The 19,942-nt window shown below is 45.6% G+C and overlaps 1 long non-coding RNA gene across 1 annotated transcript; it reads right to left on the bottom strand.

The window, feature by feature from the left end:
• Positions 1 to 579: 579 nt before the first annotated feature.
• On the bottom strand, positions 580 to 17,256 carry LOC148387989 (uncharacterized). Its single transcript, XR_015862331.1, has 3 exons — positions 17,117 to 17,256; positions 2,519 to 2,596; positions 580 to 901 (listed from the first exon to the last, which is right to left on the bottom strand). It is a non-coding gene; the product is annotated as an uncharacterized LOC148387989 (long non-coding RNA).
• Positions 17,257 to 19,942: the final 2,686 nt, after the last annotated feature.

Genomic DNA, 19,942 nt, shown 5'->3' with positions numbered 1-19,942 from the left:
CACTAACCGCTCTGTCTTTCAGCTTGATCTCATCCGTCTGGATGTACAAACGGGGAGCGCTCAGGCAGGCGGGCAAACTCATTTGCCAGAATTGTGACAAAAACAAAGAGAGCAACCGGCCAATTTTTTTCTTGAATCGACTAGAACACCTTTGCTGTGACAAAAGCGAAGCGAGCAACCGGACATTTTCTTCTTGTGAAATAGAATAGAATAGAATGCCTTAGGTGTCATTGCACTGCAGGTATACAACGAAATTGGGAACATAGCCACGCACCGCGCATCTGATCAGTCCTACCAGTCGGCGGATCTCCCTCTCGCAGTCTCTCTTGGTTCGGCTCAGCTCCTCCCGATGCTGGTGATGAGCCGATCGGAGCTCGGCCGCTCGGGACTGCCAGGCCTGCTGGGCCGCTGCCAGGGCTTCTTCCGCGCTCCTGGTGGAGGCGACACCGCTCGGTCTCCCGACACCGCCGCGTCTCCTCCACCTCCGCCAGCAAAGCGCCCCCCCTCCTCACCTGAGCAGACATTGCGCCACACCGGGCCGTTGAGACCGCAACGGAGCGCCGCGACGCTTACTGGGGACAAGCTACACAATACGGTAGCGGCCGCATCGAAGCCCGACGTGGCGTGCGGATAGTCAGACACGGATAGAGCGGATCACCTTGTCCATGGAGCCGTCCCTCAGGCTGAGGACCAAGGCATTCAGTCGCTGGATCTCTCCATCTTTGATTTTGATCACTCTCATCAGCTCCATTTCATGCTGCCGCAGTAATGTCTCCCTGGTAATGGCTAACTCTTTCTGCTTCTCCTCATGGAGTTTGCTTTTGAGTTCCGTCATGGCGGCGGTGGCACGGTGTTGCTCCGCCCGCAGGTCCTGACTTCTCTCTCTCTCCAGACAGCTGACCTGACATGACTTAGACTTAGACAAACTTTATTGTCATCTTGTCTGCACATGGTGCATACAAAACGAAATTCCGTTGCATACGTCTTAGCCTCTAACACTTAGCCTTTAACACTTAGCCTTTAACACTTAGCCTTTAACACTTAGCCTAGAAGGTGAATAAATAGGGTTAAAGGTTGAGTGAAGGGACCTCGTTTTAAACTACTTTTTTGTAAAGGAGTGGGAACAAGTAAGACGTATTTAATTTATTTAATGGGAAGTAGTAAGACTTATTAAATTTATTTAATCTACTTTTCTTCCCAGGCAAAATTTGATGTGCTGCAATTCCAAATTTCCAAAGTGAATGAAGGAATGAAGTCCTTTAAATTATGATTTTGTATAAATACTAGGCATTAACACAAAATCGACGGCACAAAATGGGCAGACTTTACTTGTTTGAAAAGGACTGGTTACAAGACAGACTTTTTTAATTTATTTAATGGGAAGAAGACTTATTTAGTTTAATTGATCTATTTTTGTTCCCTGGCAAAATTCGATTTGCTGCAATTCCAAATTTCCAAAGTGAATGAAGGAAAGAAGTCGTTTAAATTATGATTTTGTTTAAATACTAGGCATAGACACAAAATCTACGGCACAAAATGGGCAGACTTTACTTGTTTGAAGAGGACTGGTTACAAGACAGACTTTTCTGATTTATTTAATGGGAAGAAGACTTATTTAGTTTATTTAATCTATTTTTGTTCCCTGGCAAAATTGGATTTGCTGAAATTGTATTTTGCCAAATCTTGCCTTGAGACCTGATAGGAAGTATTAAACGCTTAGTTAAATCAATACAAGTTGGTAATAAGAGCGAGTAATGTTGGTTGAACCGATGAATGAAGGTTGAAAGCAATTTAAATTATGACTTTGTATAAATACTAGATATTAACAGAACATCTACTGCGCGAAATGGGCAGAGTTTACTTGTTTGAGAAGGAGTGGCTTATTCAAAACTAAGATTTATTTAATCTGTTTGTTCCCAGGCAAAATTGGATGTGATGCAATTCCAAATTTCACCACATGATGGTGCCCAATTTTGACTTCATAGGACATATTAAACACTTAGCTTGTTATTATGTTCAAGGTAATCAGATTTGTTTATTATTCTAATGGCCTCTTCAAAACTATTCTGGATTACTACTTTGGATCTATTCTACATTACTTGGCAACAACATACTCTGTAACAGATTAGGCAGTATAATCATATCTGTTAACTTGAGAGTGCCCACACTCAATCTACTTATCGTGATGTGTTAAATCAATTACTGTTAGACATTATTTGTCTGATAATCTACCAAATCTTTGAATTGAAGAATTTGTGATTTAATTAATAGCTTGTTGTTATGTTAAGGGTAATCAGACTTGTATATAATTCTAATGGCCTTCTTTTGAAAACTATTCTGAATTACAACTTTGGATCTTATATTACTTTGCAACAATCTACTCCGTGACAGATTAGGCAGTATAATCACATATGTTAACTTCAGTGCCCACACTGTATTTATTTATGGTTATTTGTTAAATCAAGTACTGTTAGACATGAAATAGGAAGTGTTTAACATAAATGTTATGGCTACTCACCATTGTAGCTCGCTCCTGGTCAATGATACGAGCCTCTTCTTGCAGTGGAAAACTTGCAGCCAACAACCACCGTGGAACCTAAAGGAATGAAATTAAACATTAACATTTCGCCTCGACCAATTTTCACACGTACAACGCAACGCGGCTACACTTCTGCTATTACAAACGTAAATCTCCTTAAACACAATGAGTGTTACTTACCGTGTACGCTCTAGACGGTCCAGTTGCAAGCAGAAAATAAAGATATTTCTGTTGATAATCGTCGCTGCTCAGTGGCTCACGGCCATCGCGCCAACAGATTTGAATTTTGGCGGAGGTTCGGGCAATTACGTCATATCCACGGCACATGACTGCGACGTAATACCCGCTTATCTGAAACGGCAGTTAAAAGTAGAGTTACATCAAGTTTTCTTGGAACCTAAACGAATGAAAGAAAACTATCATTTGGCCACAACCAACATTCACAGATACAACACAACGTGCGGGGTTGGGGTTAAAGATTGAGTGAAGGGCCCTCGTTTTAAACTACTGTTTTGAAAAGGAGTGGGAACAAGTAAGACGTATTTAATTTATTTAATGGGAAGTAGTAAGACTTATTAAATTTATTTAATCTACTTTTCTTCCCAGGCAAAATTTGATGTGCTGCAATTCCAAATTTCCAAAGTGAATGAAGGAATGAAGTCCTTTAAATTATGATTTTGTATAAATACTAGGCATTAACACAAAATCGACGGCACAAAATGGGCAGACTTTACTTGTTTGAAAAGGACTGGTTACAAGACAGACTTTTTTAATTTATTTAATGGGAAGAAGACTTATTTAGTTTAATTGATCTATTTTTGTTCCCTGCCAAAATTCGATTTGCTGCAATTCCAAATTTCCAAAGTGAATGAAGGAAAGAAGTCGTTTAAATTATGATTTTGTTTAAATACTAGGCATAGACACAAAATCTACGGCACAAAATGGGCAGACTTTACTTGTTTGAAGAGGACTGGTTACAAGACAGACTTTTCTGATTTATTTAATGGGAAGAGGACTTATTTAGTTTATTTAATCTATTTTTGTTCCCTGGCAAAATTGGATTTGCTGAAATTGTATTTTGCCAAATCTCGATTTGAGACCTGATAGGAAGTATTAAACGCTTAGTTAAATCAATACAAGTTGGTAATAAGAGCGAGTAATGTTGGTTGAACCGATGAATGAAGGTTGAAAGCAATTTAAATTATGACTTTGTATAAATACTAGATATTAACAGAACATCTACTGCGCAAAATGGGCAGAGTTTACTTGTTTGAGAAGGAGTGGCTTATTCAAAACTAAGATTTATGTAATCTGTTTGTTCCCAGGCAAAATTGGATGTGATGCAATTCCAAATTTCACCACATGATGGTGCCCAATTTTGACTTCATAGGACATATTAAACACTTAGCTTGTTATTATGTTCAAGGTAATCAGATTTGTTTATCATTCTAATGGCCTCTTCAAAACTATTCTGGATTACTACTTTGGATCTATTCTACATTACTTGGCAACAACATACTCTGTAACAGATTAGGCAGTATAATCACATATGTTAACTTGAGAGTGCCCACACTCAATCTACTTATCGTGATGTGTTAAATCAATTACTGTTAGACATTATTTGTCTGATAATCTACCAAATCTTTGAATTGAAGAATTTGTGATTTAATTAATAGCTTGTTCAGGGTAATCAGACTTGTATATAATTCTAATGGCCTTCTTTTGAAAACTATTCTGAATTACAACTTTGGATCTTATATTACTTTGCAACAATCTACTCCGTGACAGATTAGGCAGTATAATCACATATGTTAACTTCAGTGCCCACACTGTATTTATTTATGGTTATTTGTTAAATCAAGTACTGTTAGACATGAAATAGGAAGTGTTTAACATAAATGTTATGGCTACTCACCATTGTAGCTCGCTCCTGGTCAATGATACGAGCCTCTTCTTGCAGTGGAAAACTTGCAGCCAACAAACACCGTGGAACCTAAAGGAATGAAATTAAACATTAACATTTCGCCTCGACCAATTTTCACACGTACAACGCAACGCGGCTACACTTCTGCTATTACAAACGTAAATCTCCTTAAACACAATGAGTGTTACTTACCGTGTACGCTCTAGACGGTCCAGTTGCAAGCAGAAAATAAAGATATTTCTGTTGATAATCGTCGCTGCTCAGTGGCTCACGGCCATCGCGCCAACAGATTTGAATTTTGGCGGAGGTTCGGGCAATTACGTCATATCCGCGGCATTTGACTGCGACGTAATACCCGCTTATCTGAAACGGCAGTTAAAAGTAGAGTTACATCAAGTTTTCTTGGAACCTAAACGAATGAAAGAAAACTATCATTTGGCCACAACCAACATTCACAGATACAACACAACGTGCGGGGTTGAGGTTAAAGATTGAGTGAAGGGCCCTCGTTTTAAACTACTGTTTTGAAAAGGAGTGGGAACAAGTAAGACGTATTTAATTTATTTAATGGGAAGTAGTAAGACTTATTAAATTTATTTAATCTACTTTTCTTCCCAGGCAAAATTTGATGTGCTGCAATTCCAAATTTCCAAAGTGAATGAAGGAATGAAGTCCTTTAAATTATGATTTTGTATAAATACTAGGCATTAACACAAAATCGACGGCACAAAATGGGCAGACTTTACTTGTTTGAAAAGGACTGGTTACAAGACAGACTTTTTTAATTTATTTAATGGGAAGAAGACTAAACAAGGTAAGGTTTAGTTTAATTGATCTATTTTTGTTCCCTGCCAAAATTCGATTTGCTGCAATTCCAAATTTCCAAAGTGAATGAAGGAAAGAAGTCGTTTAAATTATGATTTTGTTTAAATACTAGGCATAGACACAAAATCTACGGCACAAAATGGGCAGACTTTACTTGTTTGAAGAGGACTGGTTACAAGACAGACTTTTCTGATTTATTTAATGGGAAGAGGACTTATTTAGTTTATTTAATCTATTTTTGTTCCCTGGCAAAATTGGATTTGCTGAAATTGTATTTTGCCAAATCTCGATTTGAGACCTGATAGGAAGTATTAAACGCTTAGTTAAATCAATACAAGTTGGTAATAAGAGCGAGTAATGTTGGTTGAACCGATGAATGAAGGTTGAAAGCAATTTAAATTATGACTTTGTATAAATACTAGATATTAACAGAACATCTACTGCGCAAAATGGGCAGAGTTTACTTGTTTGAGAAGGAGTGGCTTATTCAAAACTAAGATTTATGTAATCTGTTTGTTCCCAGGCAAAATTGGATGTGATGCAATTCCAAATTTCACCACATGATGGTGCCCAATTTTGACTTCATAGGACATATTAAACACTTAGCTTGTTATTATGTTCAAGGTAATCAGATTTGTTTATCATTCTAATGGCCTCTTCAAAACTATTCTGGATTACTACTTTGGATCTATTCTACATTACTTGGCAACAACATACTCTGTAACAGATTAGGCAGTATAATCACATATGTTAACTTGAGAGTGCCCACACTCAATCTACTTATCGTGATGTGTTAAATCAATTACTGTTAGACATTATTTGTCTGATAATCTACCAAATCTTTGAATTGAAGAATTTGTGATTTAATTAATAGCTTGTTCAGGGTAATCAGACTTGTATATAATTCTAATGGCCTTCTTTTGAAAACTATTCTGAATTACAACTTTGGATCTTATATTACTTTGCAACAATCTACTCGGTGACAGATTAGGCAGTATAATCACATATGTTAACTTCAGTGCCCACACTGTATTTATTTATGGTTATTTGTTAAATCAAGTACTGTTAGACATGAAATAGGAAGTGTTTAACATAAATGTTATGGCTACTCACCATTGTAGCTCGCTCCTGGTCAATGATATGAGCCTCTTCTTGCAGTGGAAAACTTGCAGCCAACAAACACCGTGGAACCTAAAGGAATGAAATTAAACATTAACATTTCGCCCGGACCAACATTCACACGTACAACGCAACGCGGCTACACTTCTGCTATTACAAACGTAAATCTCCTTAAACACAACGAGTGTTACTTACCGTGTACGCTCTAGGCAAAATTGGATGTGATGCAATTCCAAATCTATCTGAAACGGCAGTTAAAAGTAGAGTTACATCAAGTTTTCTTTTTTAATCAACACAATCATTTACAACCGTTGACCAGAAAGAATCGTCGAAATTCGACGTCCCCCACAAACGCCACGCTCACTCGCTTTTCAGGGCAACAAAAGTACTTCTTTTTAAAAACGATGAGTTGTACTTACCGTGTACGCTCTGGACGGTCCAGTTGCAAGCAGAAAATAAAAATATTTCTCTTGTTAGTCGTATGTTACCATCCGCTGTGTCTTTGTCAACATCGCCGCCATTTTCCTACTTCCTGCTGCGAGCCACGCCCACGGATTTAAATTTGGGCGGAAGCTCTTTCCATTGGCGTCGTTTTCGCGTATAGCAAATCCGATTGGTTGGGAAGGGGGCACGGTTATGCAGCCGAGGAGTCCTGTGATCGGTGGGATGTAAAGTAGGCGTCGACGTCACGTCCGCGTCACGTGACCACGACGTGGCAGACGTCAAATAGCAACCGCTGTTTTGTTTAGTAGACTTACAGTTGTTATGCATTGACATAATGGCGCACACACCAAATAGATTTAAATAAATTAAATAATTCTTCTGCCCACTCTCTTTTAAACAAGTTAACTCTCCCCGCGGATTTGAATTCCGGCGAAAGTTACGCCCATCGACGTCACGTATGTCACGTGACCACGACGTGGCAGATGTCATATAGCAACCGCTGTTTTGTTTAGTAGATTTACAGTTGTTATGCATTGGCATAATGGTGTGCACTCAAAATAGATTTAAATAAATTAAATATTTCTTCTGCCTACTCCCTTTTAAACAAGTTAACTCTGCCCACGTCCATTGACGTCTTGTCTGCGTCACGTGACCACGACGTAGCGACGTCATATAGTAACCGCTGTTTTGACCAGTAGACTTAGTTATTATGCGTTGACATAATGGCGCACTGGTTAGCATGGCCACCTCTTAAGCATGATGATGCGGGTTCGACGCCTGATCAATGTTAGCATGGAGTGAGCTGAAGTGCATGGCGCTGAAGATTTGAATCTTTGAAATGCGCTGAGGTCTGACATATCAGGCAGAATGGTTTGCCATCACGTTCAACAAAAAATAGAAACTTTCCCACTCTGATTAAAACGTCCTGTGTTCATCTACGTATTTTCGTTTTGCTGTGCATCTTTTCCCTGCCATTTCGAGAGCCCAATTGACACTCATAGTTTAAAGAAATGTGTTTGCCCATCCTACTTTGTGGAATTTCACCACATGCGCTTTTGACCAAAATACCAAATTGAACTCAAGTGAAGCCAACACGCACAACCCCCCCCCACACACACACACACACACACACACACAAATGTTGATATGAACATAAAAGAGCCGCATGCGGTTCGGGAGTTGCGGCTTGGCCAAACCTGTACTATACAACTTTATTTGTATAAAATTTTCACAACAGCTGTCACACAAACAAAGCGGGAAAAACCGAAGACGTGCGTGTTCCGCCCACGCTGGATTTATTTGCACCTTTGAAAAGACACCGTATTGCCGCAGATGTGGCAAAGAGTACTTTTGGGCATCTGAGACGGAAGGATGTCCAAAGCATCACGTCACCTGCTCTGGTAGGCATGGTGGTGGGACGTTGAGGTCAACCGCTTTGGGGTTGGCTGACTCTTTGATCGCAGGATGCCACACACTTGAAGACAGAAGCAGAAAAGCAGAGCTAAATGCAAAATGTACTCACCGGTGACTCCAATTTTTTTCCCCCCTGAAGAAACAGCTGGACGGGTGGCCCCGGCTGGCCAGTGGGACTCTTGTTATTCTGACCCTTTTTAGTGCGCGTTTGGGGCAACAACCGTTTTTTGTGGCGCTCTCTTCTGGTTCAAAAGTGCCCTGCATGTGAATTTGCTTTTCCTGCCTTCTGATTGGATGAGCGCCGGTGTGACGCGGTGCCTCTGTCACCGTGGCGGGGGGTATACGTTGGCATCGGAGCGTCTGCCAACGTCTGAGACCGGCTGGCAGTGTATCGGAGGTGTCGAGTGCGGTGCCGCTGGAGCTCACTCACCAGCTGGTGTTAGGGCCACAGAATGAAGGCCAAGGAGAAGAATAGAAAGAGAAACAGAAACTTCTCCTCCAATTGTTTGATTTGTCTCTTCTGAGCTTCGATGAATTCTTTCAGCTCTTTGTTCCTCTAGGACGGACAAATGGAAAGTGGCATTCAAAAGCCAGTAAGCGTGCAAGTAAGTGCCGGGCTGGCTTTGGGCCCTTACCTGTTGCGCGCTGTGCAGCAGATCCATTCTCTCTTGGAGGATGCAAGCGTCGCGCTCCCTCAACTCGCACATCAGGGCTCGCTTCCATTGGTCCACGGCGCTCCTAAGCTCTTCTCTCTGATCCGCCGTCAGCACGTCATTCACGCCAGCGTGGCTGGCTTTTTCGCCGTCCGTGGCGGGGCAGTCCCGCTGCGGTAGCGCCTCGTACAACATGGCCTCCAGCTCCAGGATCCTCTGGGCCGCAATCCTCGTCCATCAGTGGTCCGGCGGGAGATTTGAGGGCGGCTTACCTTATGAGCCTGGTCCATGGAACACTTCCTGAAGTCCAACTCTTCATCCAGGTAGCCCTTCTGCTTGCAGAACATATCCTAGCACAGCTCAAGGTCAGAATTGTTGGGGCACATTGCCGGAGTTCCCCTTGGCTGATGTCGCGTGTCTGTCTACCTTCTCACTTTCAATGTCCAACATCTTCTGTTGAAGTGCTGACTTGGTCACTTTGATGTATTCTAACCACTGAGGAAAGGCTGCTGTCACATAAGCAGAATGCGAGAGCGTGCGTGGACGTGCGCGTTACCTTCTCGGCTAGGGTGAGAAGGGTCCTGGCGTGAATCACGACCACCTGCTCCTCGTTGGTGAGATTCTGCAAGAGCCCAAAGGCACAGCGTCAACAAGCTTCTTTCAGCGCAAAGCCTTCCAAAAGTCACATTTGAGCCGCCGAGTCTCGTGGAGTGCGAACATAAGGAGTTCGACATACACTTACGGCGTTATAGCCCAGGATGTCCAGCTTCTTCATCAGATCACTGATGACGATGTCCGGGGGAAAGGCGCAAGGAGCAATGTAAGGTGTTCTGGGACCTCGGGTTAAGGTTAGGGTTGCGAGGGACGCCTTACGTACGCTCACGCCCTCGGCCTCGCAGTAGATCTGCAAAGGGCTGAGGCCGTCTGGGAAACGGACTTGCAGAAACTTCAAGACGGGGGAGCGCCACTCCCTCTCCTGAAAGGCAGAGGCATGCATCCGTCCGTCCGTCCGTCCGTCCGTCCGTCACATCTCTGGCCTCAACACGCTTGTGCGAGTCTTCCCACCTCCAGCTCCAGGATGCGGAACTCAAGCAGTTCGTTTTGGTCTCGGATATCCTGGATGTGCTCTTTCAGACGCGCTTCTTCCGCCTCCATCCGCCTGACCTGAAAAGACAGTCAGACCTCATCTGCGGGGCTTCCCGACAGGTGTGACGCCAAGCGACTCCGCCCAGCGCCTTTCTTTCCGTCACCTTTTCGGCCAACTGCTGATTGCTCTGACGCAGCAGCTGCTTCTCCTCCACCCACTTGACATTCTAGAAGAGACAAACGCGTGGACAGCTTTGGAATGTTGTGTCATTTTCATCCACAAATTCTTTGGTTGACTGGAAAATGACATTTGCTTTTCTCCGCATTTTCCCAGCCACGTTCGGGGGGGGGGGGGTTGGTCCAGTAATGCCAGACGGATGAGTGACTGAAGAATGTAGCTATTTTGTCTGAGAAAAAGGTGTGCTCATTGATGAGCTTACCTGTCCTTGTTGCTTCAGCGCTGACTCCAGATCTGCTACTCTGCTTTGATAGTGACCCATTTCTACCATCAGCTTTTCTCTGGTCTGAAAGGAGGAGGAGGGAGGCTCCTCCTCCTCCTTTCAGACCAGAGAACACCCGAGGCTGGGTGAGAACGGGGAGGCTGCGACCCGGCCGGGGGTTGCGGGAAGGGGCGCCACCTTGATCTCCTTCTCGGCGTCGTAGTCCCCTTTCGCTGGTCTGGGCTAGCAGAGCGTAGGCTCGTTGCAGCGCTTGATATTCTTGCGTCAGCTGGCGGTAGCGAAGCTCCGCCTCTTCATGCACACACCAATGCAACACAGCACTAGTACCAGAATCAGTCAGACCGGCGACAAAGCACCCGCGACGCAAAGACGAGTCCGATTCCAGGCTGAAGAGGAATGTTTGGTGTCAATACGCTGGCAGAAATGGCGGGCTACCTCTTCGGGTTCCGTGTCGGGGGTTCTGTCGGTGTGAAAAGACAAGGACGATCCGTCCGAGTCCACCAACACGTCTTCGTCGTAGCCGTAAAATGTTTCGATGACCTGCGGGCGCGGAAGCAAACATCTCTCTGAACAAACTGAAGCGACACCTCACGATGAATCGACGAGAGGAACGATAGCGAGAAAAAGGCCATTTCATCTTGCGCAACACCAAGCAGCCGCAAACAAACAGACTCACCTTGCAGGACCTCACGCTTTGTTCCTCCTCAGAGATTCTCGACGTCGGTATCGTAGCAGCAAATCTCTCTCCTGTCGACACAAATAATCCGCCTTTGAGATTCTTTGGATGCAAAGGGAACGAACGGCTCCGGCGCAGAAACAAACGCGACTCACAATGACATTTCTGACATGAGCTCCTGTCTCCAGAGCCTGAAAAACACGTCACCGGCGATGATTGGAGGGACGCTCGTCTTTTCCAAAAGTGACAACTACAGGGTGTGTCAGGGTTTTCCAGATTATCTTTATCGTATCATTGTGTTGCTTTGACTTTGACTGCGACCTGTAATAAATAATATTATTTATCCCTTATTTATCCCTATCGCTTATCCCTTCCTACACAAAGTCGTAAAACACCCCTTGCTATGTTTTGACTAGAGGTCAAGGGCTTCCTCTATTCAATCCACTCTTACACCCACCCTGTTTCTCTTAATTAAAATGCTCGTGCAGGAGCCGAGAGTCAGACTTCATTCGTACAACGGATGGACTCTCCACCTGCAGGTGTCCAAAAGAACTTACTTGTCTCCCGTGTGGTTCTTGCAAAATAAGTTGGAGCGAGCGCAACTCTAACAGGGTGCATTTTGCCACTAGCTGCCTACGGACAATGACGTCGCGCTCGCGGCTCATGGTTGACGGGCTGAGCAGCCGGGCAAGTCCGTCGTTTTCAGCGCACAGCGAGTGGCAAAGGCGCTGACAAAACGGGAGCTTTGAGGTGCTGAAAACGGCAAAACAAGTCTAAAGCGTGTTCAAACGCGTGCGCACAATGCTCCTGCTTGAAAGGTCGGAATTTAAGGGGCCAATTTTTTGGATGGCGGCCGCCGGCCAAGCTTTGGACGGAAAAGGTTTCCTGGCGACAGCGAGCGAGCGCGGCGCTGCCGTACGTGCACCGAGTCGCCTGCCTGAAGACCTTGGACAAGTCGTCGATGATGTGCCGCTGCTCCACAACTTGAAGGAACTCCATTTCACCGTCCTGCTGGCCGCAACCGCGGTCCAGGTCATTGAGCGAACTAGGCCTTCTCTGTGGAACACAAATGCAGTGGACTCTGTTGGCACGCCGCCGTTGTCCGCGTCGACTTACCAAGCTTGCCATCTCCTCGTTCTCCTGGGTGACAAAGCGCACTTTGTTTTCAAGGCGACACAGCACCAGCGAGAGTTCTTCATTCTTCCTGCTCAGGCGTTTGTTTTTGTACAGGAGTGGCAGAAACTGGCTTTCTGTTTCTCTCAGTCGCTTTAGCTGCAAGCATGAAGTGCGGGATGTGAAAGACGCACAACACGCGGGCCAGAACGTATCCATTCCTTTTGCATCGGTTTGAACGGAATCGTGGCTTTGGCTCCCAATAAAAGACATCTACCAGGCAACCGACTCGCCGCGCCGCTCAACTAATAAGCAAGCGCAATGGGTGCCTCGCTGGATGGCGCGCATCAAACGTAGCGCAAACCTTCAAGCGTGCCGTCAATAAATTACCAGTTCATTGCGCTCTTCAGAAAGCAGGGCGTTTCGATCCTCCAGTTTCCTGATGACTGCGCTGAGCTCAGCGATTTTCAGATGAAACCGTCGCGTGTCCCGATCCTCCTGAGACTGAAAACGCCCCGCAACACACACACACAAGCACTCGTTCAAAGTTCAAAACTGTTTTTGTGCTACCTTCCTCCAGCAACGAACTAAGTCATGCGTACTGCAAGTGTGTGATGAGGTGGCTTACGCAATGAAGAGGATTGCTAGTAGCGGTGTTGACCCCACTTCCAGGGTAGTTTAGGCCCGCCCTTTGGGAATCCCTCAGGGCAGCGATCTGCTGCTCGGCAGCCTGAGTCTGCAGCTGAAGGCGGTGGACGTGGCCGGCCCCAGGGCTTCATCCAAAACACTAACCGCTCTGTCTTTCAGCTTGATCTCATCCGTCTGGATGTACAAACGGGGAGCGCTCAGGCAGGCGGGCAAACTCATTTGCCAGAATTGTGACAAAAACAAAGAGAGCAACCGGCCAATTTTTTTCTTGAATCGACTAGAACACCTTTGCTGTGACAAAAGCGAAGCGAGCAACCGGACATTTTCTTCTTGTGAAATAGAATAGAATAGAATGCCTTAGGTGTCATTGCACTGCAGGTATACAACGAAATTGGGAACATAGCCACGCACCGCGCATCTGATCAGTCCTACCAGTCGGCGGATCTCCCTCTCGCAGTCTCTCTTGGTTCGGCTCAGCTCCTCCCGATGCTGGTGATGAGCCGATCGGAGCTCGGCCGCTCGGGACTGCCAGGCCTGCTGGGCCGCTGCCAGGGCTTCTTCCGCGCTCCTGGTGGAGGCGACACCGCTCGGTCTCCCGACACCGCCGCGTCTCCTCCACCTCCGCCAGCAAAGCGCCCCCCCTCCTCACCTGAGCAGACATTGCGCCACACCGGGCCGTTGAGACCGCAACGGAGCGCCGCGACGCTTACTGGGGACAAGCTACACAATACGGTAGCGGCCGCATCGAAGCCCGACGTGGCGTGCGGATAGTCAGACACGGATAGAGCGGATCACCTTGTCCATGGAGCCGTCCCTCAGGCTGAGGACCAAGGCATTCAGTCGCTGGATCTCTCCATCTTTGATTTTGATCACTCTCATCAGCTCCATTTCATGCTGCCGCAGTAATGTCTCCCTGGTAATGGCTAACTCTTTCTGCTTCTCCTCATGGAGTTTGCTTTTGAGTTCCGTCATGGCGGCGGTGGCACGGTGGTGCTCCGCCCGCAGGTCCTGACTTCTCTCTCTCTCCAGACAGCTGACCTGACATGACTTAGACTTAGACAAACTTTATTGTCATCTTGTCTGCACATGGTGCATACAAAACGAAATTCCGTTGCATACGTCTTACAACAAAGTAGTGATATTGCAGTTGAATAGAAGTAACATATCCTATGAAAATATATATATATACATATATACTATATATATATATATATATATATATATTAAAAATAAGTATAAAGTGCAGCAGTGATAATTATGCAATAGTGCAAGTAGGCAAAACAGTATTCAAGAGTGTGCAGAGGAATGCTAAACCATGTATTAAACTTCTATTTAAAGGGTTTATACAAGTTCAGTAAAGTTGGTAGTGCGAGATAGTGCAAGATAGAGGTCCGTAGTGTCATAAAGTACAGTTCTGTGAATGTGTGATGCAGAGTTCAGTTTAGAGCTCAACAGTTCTAGTGTTCAACAGTCTGATGACAGCAGGGAAAAAGCTGTTGCAGAACCTGGTGGACCTGCAGCGGATGCTGCAAACCTCTTCCCAGAGGGCAGCAGGGAGAACAGTCCATGGTGGGGGTGTGATGGGTCATTGATGATGTTACGGGCACGGGACATGCAGCGCTGAGATGAAATGTCCTGAATGGAGGGAAGAGGAGCCCCTATGATCCTCTCTGCTGTCCTCACCACTCTCCTCACGTTCTTCCAATCGGAGGCGGTGCAGCCTCCACACCACACAGAGAGACAGCTTGTCAGAATGCTCTCTATGGTGCTCCTGTAGAACGTCCTCATGATGGGTGGGGGCAGGTGGGCTCTCCTCATCCTCCGCAGGAAGTACAAGCGCTTCTGTGCCCTCTTGACCAGTGCCGTAGTGTTCATAGTCCAGGTGAGGTCTTCTGTGATGTGGACCCCCAGGAATTTGGTGGTGCTGACCACCTCCACAGCTGAGCTGTTGATGATCAGTGGAGCGTGGTGAGGCTGTTTTTTCCTGAAGTCGACGATGATCTCCTTCATCTTCTCCTCATTCAGGATCAGGCTGTTTTCTCTGCACCAGCCCACCAGCTGCTCCACCTCCTCTCTGTAGTCCAGGTCGTTGTTGTCTCTGATGAGCCCCACCACCGTTGTGTCGTCTGCTGACTTCACGATGTGATTGGTGGTGAACCTGAGGACGCAGTCGTGTGTCATCAGGGTGCACAGCAGGGGGCTCAGGACGCAGCCCTGAAGGGAGCCTGTGCTGAGGGTGATGACATCAGAGGTGTTCTGTCCGACCCGGACTGACTGAGGTCTGTTGGTGAGGAAGTCTAGCAGCCAGTTGCGAAGGGGGGTGTTGAAGCCCAGGTGTTCCAATTTTCCTACCAGATGCTGTGGGATGATGGTGTTAAACGCTGAGCTGAAGTCCAGGAACAGCCTCCGCACATGGGTGTTCTTCTCCTCCAGGTGAGCCAGGCTCAGGTGAAGAACGGAGGAGATGGCGTCCTGAGTGGAGCGGTTTTGCCGGTCGGCAAACTGGAACGGGTCAAATAATAGGGGGAGTCTGGAAACGATGTGACCTTTAAGCAGCCTTTCGAAGCACTTCATCATAACCGGAGTCAGTGCAACAGGCCGGTAATCATTAAATGAGGTGATTTGAGGTTTCTTCGGCACCGGAATGATGGAGGCAGTCTTAAAGCACGCCGGCACTGTGGCTTGGCCCAGCGAGGTGTTAAAAATGTCTGTGATGACCCCAGCCAGATGACTTGCACATTCCCTGAACACACGCCCAGGAATGTTGTCGGGGCCAGGGGCCTTACAGGGGTTGACTCTCCTCAGGGTCTTCAACACATCGGCGGAGTCAAGGCAGAGTACCTCCTCTTCCTGATGGGGGACAGTTTTAACTGCTGGAGTGCCGTTTAGTGCCTCGAACCTCCCAAAGAAGTTATTTAGACCATTTAGAAAGTCAGCATCAACTACACCCACCGGGGGGGGGGGAGGGTGAGTTGTAGTCTGTAATCGCCCGTATGCCTTGCCACATACTCCTGATGTTTTTGACGTCGTGGAAACGATCCTGAAATTTTCGACTGCGGTCTCGCTTCGCTATCCTGATGGCACGGTTCAAGTTGGCTCTCGCTGTCCTCAGTGTCTCCTTGTCGCCAGACTTGAAGGCAGAGTTCCGCGCTCGTAGCGTTTGACGTACCTCCTCAGTCATCCAGGGCCGTTGGTTGCCCCGGGTGATGATATTCTTAGTGGTGCTGACGTCCTCGGTGCATTTGTTGATGTAGGCTGACACAGTCATGGCACACGCATGTCTAATCTACATCGGGAAAACTGGGAGGGAGGGAGGCAGGCAGGGAGGCAGGCAGGGAGGCAGGCAGGGAGGCAGGCAGTGTCTGTCTGTTGAGGTTTTCACCTTGTTCTTCTCCTGCTGAAGTTCTAACTGGACGTCCATCAGTTTGGTTCTCAGCTCGTCATTGGCGGCCTGAAGGGCGTCCGTTCGCTCCGCCTTGGCCCGCCCTGCCGGAGCTCGTTTGGACATCTCTTACTCGAGTCTCGCCCGGTCGTCAGTCAGAGATCACAACATTTGTACCTGGAGAGCACAAACGCAGCGCTGTTTTCCACTGGCTTCGAACTCAACTTCAATCGGTACCGTAACTTACAACATCATAAACATAGAACTAGCTTGACTTATTCATTGAATAAATGCATTTGGTTCTTCAAAACTGCATCACGCAACATAGCGTGACCGAGACGGCCGTTATCCACCTGCGTGAAGTTATTTGGTGAAATGAATGAGATGTTTAAGACACCATCGTTCTGTCTCTATGTAGATGAAGGTAAATAATCGATTGCTGAAGGTCCAAAGGTGTTGTGATAAACAAATAAACATATTAGTGATTAGTGACATATTTGTGATAAACATATTAGGCAGGATAATCACATATGTTAACGTGACTGCCCACACTGTATTTATTTATGGTTATTTGTTAAATCGAGTACTGTTAGACATGAAATAGGAAGTGTTTAACATAAATGGAAGACGAAAGGGGTACTCACCATTGTAGCTCCTGCTGGTCAATGATACGAGCCTCTTCTTGCAGTGGAAAACATACAGCCAACAAACACCGTGGAACCTAAAGGAATGAAATTAAACATTAACATTTAGCCTCAACCAACATTCACAGATACAACGCAACGCAAACTACACAAACGTAAATCTTTTTAAACACAATGAGTTGTACTTACCGTGTACGCTCTAGACGGTCCACTTGCAAGCGGAAAATAAAGATATTTCTGTTGATAATCGTCGTGTTTGTATCCGGTGTCTCGCTCAAGGCCATTGCGCCCACAGATTTGAATTTTGGCGAGAGTTCAGCCTATTGACGTCATTTCCGCGGTGTAATACCCGCATATCTGAAACGGCAAAGTTAAGAGTAGAGTTAAATAAAGTTTTTAGTCAACGCAATAATTTACAACCGTTGACCAGTCGAAATAATCGTCGAAATTTGGCGTCTGTGGCTGGAAGCAGACGCCGAGTTCGACATTCCTCCCAAACGCCACACTCCCTTGCTTTTCAGGGCTAAAAAAAAACAGTTGTAATTACCTTGTACGCTCTAGACGGTCAAGTTGCAAGCTGAAAACAAAAATATTTGCCTTGTTAGTCATCGTGTTACTAACAGCTGTGTCTTGTTTGCCAGAACTGCCGCTTTCCTACTTCCTGTTGCAAGCCACGCCCACGGATTATAATTTTGCCGTGAGTTCCGCCTATTGACGTCATGTCCGCGTCACATGACTGCGACGTAATATTATCTAAAACTGTTTGTGCGGTATTGTGTTGTTCTGTGCGGTATTGTGTTATTCTGTGCGGCGTCGTGTTGTTCTGTGCGGCGTCGTGTTGTTCAGTGCGACGTCGTGTTGTTCAGTGCGGCATGGTGTTGTTCAGTGCGGCATGGTGTTGTTCAGTGCGGCATGGTGTTGTTCAGTGCGGCATAATGTTGTTCAGTGCGGCATAATGTTGTTCAGTGCGGCATGGTGTTGTTCAGTGCGGCATGGTGTTGTTCAGTGCGGCATGGTGTTGTTCAGTGCGGCATAATGTTGTTCAGTGCGGCATAATGTTGTTCAGTGCGGCATGGTGTTGTTCAGTGCGGGATGGTGTTGTTCAGTGCGTTATAATGTTGTTCAGTGCAGCATGGTGTTGTTCAGTGCGGCATGGTGTTGTTCAGTGCGGCATGGTGTTGTTCAGTGCGGCATAATGTTGTTCAGTGCGGCATAATGTTGTTCAGTGCGGCATGGTGTTGTTCAGTGCGGGATGGTGTTGTTCAGTGCGGGATGGTGTTGTTCAGTGCGGCATGGTGTTCAATGCGGAATGGTGTTGTTCAGTGCAGGATGGTGTTGTTCAGTGCGGCATGGTGTTGTTCAGTGCGGCATAATGTTGTTCAGTGCGGCATGGTGTTGTTCAGTGCGGCATGGTGTTGTTCAGTGCGGCATGGTGTTGTTCAGTGCGGCATAATGTTGTTCAGTGCGGCATGGTGTTGTTCAGTGCGGCATGGTGTTGTTCAGTGCGGCATAATGTTCAGTGCGGCATAATGTTGTTCAGTGCGGCATGGTGTTGTTCAGTGCGGGATGGTGTTGTTCAGTGCAGGATGGTGTTGTTCAGTGCGGCATGGTGTTCAGTGCGGGATGGTGTCTTTCAGTGCGGCATGGTGTCGTTCAGTGCGGCATGGTGTCTTTCAGTGCGGCATGGTGTCGTTCAGTGAGGCATGGTGTTGTTCAGTGCGGCATGGTGTTGTTTAGTGCGGCATGGTGTTGTTCAGTGCGGGATGGTGTTGTTCAGTGTGGCATGGTGTTCAGTGCGGCATGGTGTTGTTCAGTGCGGTATCGTGTTGTTCAGTGCGGTATCGTGTTTCTCAGTGCGGTATCGTGTTGTTCAGTGCAGTATCGTTGTGTTGTTCGTATTGTGTTTAACACTTAGCCTCTAACACTTAGCCTCTATCACTTAGCCTCTAGCATCTAGAAGGTAAATAAATAGGAAGGAAGGACTCACCGGTGACGTCTTCGCCCACGTCCAAGCGTTGTACTTTGTATTTTCATCCTTCTGACAGTGGAAAACATAGCCAACAAACACCGTGGAACCTAAACGAATGAAAGAAAACTATCATTTGGCCACAACCAACATTCACAGATACAACACAATGTGACGTGCGGGGTTGAGGTTAAAGGTTGAGTGAAGGGCCCTCGTTTTAAACTACTTTTTTGAAAAGGATTGGGAACAAGTAAGACGTATTTAATTTATTTAATGGGAAGTAGTAAGAGCTATTGAATTTAATCTATGTATTATATTCTATTGTATTGTATTCTGTTGTATTCTTTTGGATTGTATTCACACTAACCCCACTAAAACTTCAGCCCACAAAAACTCGCCTCTGGCGCCTAGCCTCTGGCACTTAGCCTCTAACACTTAGCCTTTAACACTTAGCCTTTAACACTTAGCCTTTAACACTTAGCCTAGAAGGTGAATAAATAGGGTTAAAGGTTGAGTGAAGGGACCTCGTTTTAAACTACTTTTTTGTAAAGGAGTGGGAACAAGTAAGACGTATTTAATTTATTTAATGGGAAGTAGTAAGACTTATTAAATTTATTTAATCTACTTTTCTTCCCAGGCAAAATTTGATGTGCTGCAATTCCAAATTTCCAAAGTGAATGAAGGAATGAAGTCCTTTAAATTATGATTTTGTATAAATACTAGGCATTAACACAAAATCGACGGCACAAAATGGGCAGACTTTACTTGTTTGAAAAGGACTGGTTACAAGACAGACTTTTTTAATTTATTTAATGGGAAGAAGACTTATTTAGTTTAATTGATCTATTTTTGTTCCCTGGCAAAATTCGATTTGCTGCAATTCCAAATTTCCAAAGTGAATGAAGGAAAGAAGTCGTTTAAATTATGATTTTGTTTAAATACTAGGCATAGACACAAAATCTACGGCACAAAATGGGCAGACTTTACTTGTTTGAAGAGGACTGGTTACAAGACAGACTTTTCTGATTTATTTAATGGGAAGAAGACTT

The sequence above is a fragment of the Syngnathus floridae genome, chromosome 13 (genome assembly GCF_059516105.1).
Source record: "Syngnathus floridae isolate MCC-2025c chromosome 13, RoL_Sflo_1.0, whole genome shotgun sequence".
NCBI lineage: Eukaryota > Metazoa > Chordata > Actinopteri > Syngnathiformes > Syngnathidae > Syngnathus > Syngnathus floridae.
The sequence above is the reverse complement of the archived record's forward strand: the minus strand, read 5'-3'. Positions and strand labels throughout refer to the sequence as shown.